General features: G+C 41.8%; 2 pseudogenes across 2 annotated transcripts; both read left to right on the top strand.

Moving 5' to 3' along the window:
- Window positions 1–332: 332 nt before the first annotated feature.
- On the top strand, window positions 333–4,895 carry LOC116532264 (annotated as a pseudogene). The gene has a single exon (XR_004260804.1). The product of XR_004260804.1 is annotated as a histone acetyltransferase KAT7 pseudogene (transcript).
- Window positions 1,495–4,895, top strand: LOC116532265 (annotated as a pseudogene). The gene has a single exon (XR_004260805.1). The product of XR_004260805.1 is annotated as a histone acetyltransferase KAT7 pseudogene (transcript).
- Window positions 4,896–6,175: the final 1,280 nt, after the last annotated feature.

Genomic DNA, 6,175 nt, shown 5'->3' with positions numbered 1-6,175 from the left:
TCTCTGCTCAGTCCCCTTTTTGAGCCAGCGTACGGGCGACTTCCCGTGGCTCCAATCGCCAGCCAAAAGGGCCCCCGGACCAGTGTATTTTGTACGGAGAAGCGCTGCTCCGGGGCGCCGACAAAGCAGCCGCGCGGGGCAAAGCAGCGGCCCCGGCCGGCACAGCCGCGCTGGCCGAAACAGCCGCGCTGGTGACCTGTGGAGCACCTCCGCCCGGGAATTTCCTAGTCTGTGGGCAATAAAAACGCGGCGTCCACTCACCCTCTGCGCTTTCACTGGGAGCTGCAATCCTGAGCTGTTCCTAAACGGCCATCTTGGATCCAAAAACCAGTTATAAAATTTTTAAAAACATATAAAATTGCCAATTGTTCTCAATCATTCTAACATATTCCTTTGCATGCATGCCATCAGATGAGAACAGGAGATAAATACAAAATAAACTACAAAGGATTTATGAAGAAAATTTTGAACGTTCATGTTACAAATTCTTTTAAGAAGTACATACATTTATGTATATGTATACAACTATATGTAAGAGACTTTGATATACATTATGGTTGAAAGTTCACTGTAAGTTTTATTATTGTTTAATTACTTTTTGTTGGTATGTTGAGAAGAATATCATTGATATGTTTACAGTGAGTTTTATATTACAGTGGACACTTTGATCTTAAAACAGACACAATAACTCATCTAGGCTCAAATATAATATTCATGGACAAGCTTTTGCTGAAGTGTAGTGTGTACTTTAACTTTGTGTTTTAAAAGGTACATTACTTCAGAGGAAATAAATGATAACTATAAAGAAAAAGGAAAGTTTTGGGAAAAATTTCTATCTGTCTGAATCTGCCATTTGTACATTATTTCTATTTCATTTCTAATGTTGTAGTCCCTTGGGAAAAAAATTACAAAACATAAAGACAAAAAACCTCTAAGGCATAGTAATAGCTTGTGCTCATTTATTTTTAATTTACCTGTGACCTGACCATACCTATCCTCTTATCCTATACTATTTTTCCCTTGCCGGAGACAAAGATCAAACATAACATTTATTACAAAATTCAATCCTCATTTTTCATTTACTAATCCTTCTGCTATTCAGCTAGCAGCATGATATGGTAGAAGAGCACTAGATTGAAATCCAGAAGACCTGGATGCTAACCTGGTCTCTATTGCTTACTAGTTATGTAACTTTAAGCAAATGACATAAACTCTAATCCTCAGCTTCCTCATTTGTAAAATGGTAATAATACTTGCCCTGCATTTTTATAGGGCATTTGTGAAACTCAAATTAGATCAGGCATGTTAACGTTTTTAAAAATATATCACAAGGGCAGAACGCTTCAGACGCTGAGAGACAGGAGGCACTAGGGATCGTCTGCAGGATTAGGACTGCTGCAGAGGTCGCCACGAAGCCCGCCGGAGCCACAGTTCCTGCTGCTGCTGCCGCCGCTGCCCAAATCAATCAGAACCGTCAGGCCGCAACTGCCAGCAATGCCTTAAAGGAAGAGGAATGCAGGCAGTAGTTCAGATGGAACCAAAGATTCCGGTTTTTCTACAGATCTCAAGCACACAGACAGTTCAGAAAGTGACGGCACATCCCGACAATGTGCTCAAGTTACTCGCTCCTCAGCCAGGCTAAGCCAGAGTTCTCAAGATTCCAGCCCTCTTCGAAATTTGCAGTCTTTTGGCACCGAAGAGCCTGCTTATTCTACCAGAAGAGTGACCCGTAGTCAGCAGCAGCCTACTCCAGTGACACCGAAAAAATACCCTATTCAGCAGACTTGTTCATCTGGCTCAGAAACTGAGCAAGTGGTTGGTTTTTCACATAGAGAAACGAAAAATACAGCTGATCATGATGAGTCACCACCTCGAACTGGAAAGGATCCTTCTTCTGAGTCTGACATAGACATTTCCAGCCCCAAAGTGTCTCACGATGAGAGCATTGCCAAGGACACGTCCCTGAAGGACTCACGCAGTGATCCCTCTCATTGCCCCAAGCGCCGTCACTTTCACGAAAGCTACAACTTCAATATGAAGTGTCTGACACCAGGCTATAACTATCTAGGATAACTTACAGGAAAACATGAGAGACATTTCTCCATCTTATGAGGCCCTCTCTATGATAACCTCTCAGCTGACGAATGCAAGATGAGAGCACAGAGCCGGGATAAGCAGATAGAAGAAAGGATGCTGTCTCACAGGCAAGATGACAACAGGCCTGCAACCAGACACCAGGCACCAACAGAGAAGCAGCTTCAATATAAGGAAAAAGTGGCTGAACTCAGGAGGAAAAGCAATTCTGGACTGAGCAAAGAACAGAAAGAGAAATAGATGGAACACAGACAGACGTATGGGAACACACCGGCACCTCTCACAGAAAACCTGACAAGCGAGTATCAGTTGGATCTTTTCCAAAGAGCACAAGCCTGGGCTTCAGAGGATTTGAAGAAGCTAAGGCTGCAAGGCCAAATCACAGAGAGAAGCAACATGATTAAAACAATTGCTTTTGGCTGCTATGAGCTTGATACCTGGTACCATTCTCCCTATCCTGAAGAATATGCATGACTGGGACGTCTCTCTATGTGTGAATCCTGTTTAAAATATATGAAAAGCCAAACGATACTCCACCAGCACATGGCCAAGTGTGTGTGGAAACACCCACCTGGTGATGAGATATATTGCAAAGGTTCAATCTCCATGTTTGAAGTGGATGGCAAGAAAAACAAGATCTACTGCCAATACCCGTGCCTGTTGGCCAAACTTTTTCTGGACCACAAGACATTATATTACAATGTGGAACCCTTCCTGTTCTATGTTATGACAGAGGCGGACAACACTGGCTGTCACCTGATTGGGTATTGTTCCAAGGAAAAGAATTCATTCCTCAACTACAACGTGTCTTGTATCCTTACCATGCCTCAGTACATGAGACAGGGCTATGGCAAGATGCTCATTGATTTCAGTTATTTGCTTTCCAAAGTCGAGGAAAAAGTTGGCTCCCCAGAACGTCCACTCTCAGATCTGGGGCTTATAAGCCATCACAGTTACTGGAAAGAAGTACTTCTCCGCTACCTGCATAATTTCCAAGGCAAAGAGATTTCTATCAAAGAAATCAGTCAGGAGACGGCTGTGAATCCCATGGACATTGTCAGTACTCTGCAAGCCCTTCAGATGCTCAAGTACTGGAAGGGAAAACACCTAGTTTTAAAGAGACAGGACCTGATTGATGAGTGGATAGCCAAAGAGGCCAAAAGGTCCAACACCAATAAAACAATGGATCCCAGCTGCTTAAAACGGACCCCTCCCAAGGGCACCTAAAGTGACCTGTCATTCTGAGCCAGCGAACCCCAGCAGTAGGAATCCGTACCCTAGGGATCTGTCTGTCATTTCTGTTGCTCTTGTGATTGGCAAGTACCGTTTAGGAAGGCCATCCCCCTCAGGACTGTCCTGGCTCTGACCTTCATGTACACTGCAGACGCTGGTTCTAAGGAACTGTTGTTTCAGCCTCAGTGAGGTTGCCTGGATGAGATCTGTATTAGACTTGAGTGCAGATCTCTCAGCACTGACCTAAGGAGTTTTGTTATGGTACTGTACGTGTCCAGCCACTGGTTCTCTCTTCATGTCCTCTCGCCCCATGAGGTTGTTCTGTGTCTTCTAAGCATGGTACTAGTGCTTGCCACCTGTCACCAGCCCTCCAAATATGGCTGCCACCACCAGGACCTTTCCAGTTACTCCTAATACATATGTTCTATGGAGGGGCAGGGAAGAGGTGGCACTTGTGAGTGTGTGTGGATTAGGAGGGGGTCCATTCACTTTGGGCTATATCTTGCTTTAAATTTCTTTCCTTCATTTTGATTGAGAGACCTCTTTTTGATCAGTATTGGGCTAACCAGATCCAAATACTTTTGAAGAGCTTCCCAGGGACTAGTCATGGTAACAGCATATAATTTATCTGAATGAGATGGAGAGAAAAATGAAGTGGTGGTTCTGTGCTTGAGTTCACCTGTGGGCAGTGGGCAGTGTCTTGGGAGAAGGGAATGGATACTTCTTTTTGCCTCACCAGAAAGGACCCACCAGTAAATATTTCCTTCTCTCTTTACTCCCAGTCCCTTTGTACATTTGCAGGTGCCAAAGTCATATCCAGTTCACCCTTTCCTGCTACATGCTAACTGGTTAATTATACTGCAGAAACTTTTTCACCTGTACCAGTCCCGATGTACATCTGTCCTTCCATATAAATTGCACTGGTTTTGTCTGAATGCCCTGGGAGAAGTTGAAAATGATTGAAAGTGCCTTCTGTATTTCAGCCCATGACTCAGCAAGGCAGAATGCCCGCCCCTGCCAAGGTTTGCTTCTCTTTTCAATGGTGCCTCACCCTCCCTCTAGGATTAAAGTGCTTCTGCCCTTCCATGAATTCCTCCTCCATTTCCTTTTTGGGATTCGTACCATCCTTCTTTTGTCTGGTCTTCTATTTTTGGTGTTGTTCAAGTGGAGGAAGAGATGTTTCCTCTAATTTCTCTCTAGCCCATTATAACCTGCTATCTTGAGGCAACTTTTGATGTATGACATGTCACCCTTCCCAACTTAGTCTCCTGCAACATGCTGTTTTCATGTGGAGCCCTCACCACAATCCCTGATTCTGGTCATTTGTGCCTTTTTCTTGTCATCTCTGTATACTACTTATATTCACTGTGGGTTGTGAGAGCTAATTTTAAGCATGTTCAGTGGCAGCTTCCCTCCAGTTTCAGTGTCACTGTTAAAATTTATCCAAAAGCAACTTCACTGGGAGTTTTCTTAAGGGGTAAAGGCCTTTTAAAGAAGCTAAACCCTCCCCCACGTGGTAGAATGTGCTCTTCTATATCTAGTCCTCAATAAAGCATGTTCTCTGCTCAGAAAAATATATATATATAACAAGATATAATTTTAAAGTATTTAGAGGTGGTATTATTAAAATTACTGAGTAATACTTACTACATGAATTCTCAGTTTTGAAAGAATTTAAACAAAATATGGCCATAGTTAAATCCTACTCCACATCAAAGAATCTTGTGGTTTATTTCTTCCAGGATTTTGCCCATGTTATCATTTCTAGTCATAGTCCCACTTCCTCCCATACAGCAACATACTATAAAACCTTCAATTATTTGCAAGTCCACCATAAATTTGTTTTTTTTTTATGTCTTATGTATTTATAACCTCTATCACTCAGAATAGTACTTAATGTTTTCACCAATTTCTCCATATGTGTTAGTACTGTCTCCCAAAGTGGAGTTATCACTTTGTGGAATTATAAATTCCTTGAGGTTGAAAATTATGTATTTAAGTGGTAGTATCTAACATTTAATAAAATCAAACGATGTACTATGTTCTATTTTAAGTGCTTTACCCATATCAATGCATTTTTTACTTACAACTGCCCTGCAAGGTATGTACCACGATTATCCCTGCTTTGCTGAATTAAAAACTGAGTTGAGGTTATGTAACTTGCTCAGTTCGTCAGCTAGTAAACATCAGAACGAAGGTTCAAACCCAGGCAGTCTGATTTCACAACCCATGTTCTTAATTTGCTATAATATCCTGCTGTACCATTTTCAAGCAAAAAGCTTCAGCTGTGCAAGAGAAATACATTCTAGAGATCTGTTGTACAACACTGTTGTCTATAGTTAACAATACAGTATTGTATACTTAAAAGTTTGTTAAGAGGATATATTTCATGTTAGGTGCTCTTATCACAGTAAAAGATATATAAATATATAGAGAAAAAGGGAAATATAGAAAATAAAAGTTTATTTTTTAGTGTTTTTTTTTAATGATTTGTTCATTTATTTTAAAAACTAGGTTTAATTAAACTATAAGCTTATATTTTTTAATTACATAAACACATGAACCATGACCTAAAGCCTATTATTTGAGTTGGAAGAACATCTTAAGAATATTATATCCTGGCCAGGAACAGTGGCTCACACCTGTAATCCCAGCACTTTGGGAGGCTGAGGCAGGTGGATCACGAGGTCGAGAGTTCAAGGCCAGCCTGGCCAACATGGTGAATGCCCATCTCTACTAATAATACAAAAATTAGCTAGGTGTGGTAGCACACACCTGCAATTCCACCTACTTGAGAGGCTGCGGCAGGATAATTGCTTGAACCCAGGAGGGAGAGGCTGCAGTGAGC

Source organism: Sapajus apella, unplaced genomic scaffold (genome assembly GCF_009761245.1).
Source record: "Sapajus apella isolate SASKATOON/1434 unplaced genomic scaffold, GSC_monkey_1.0 scaffold75, whole genome shotgun sequence".
Classification (NCBI taxonomy): Eukaryota; Metazoa; Chordata; class Mammalia; order Primates; family Cebidae; genus Sapajus; species Sapajus apella.
The sequence above is the reverse complement of the archived record's forward strand: the minus strand, read 5'-3'. Positions and strand labels throughout refer to the sequence as shown.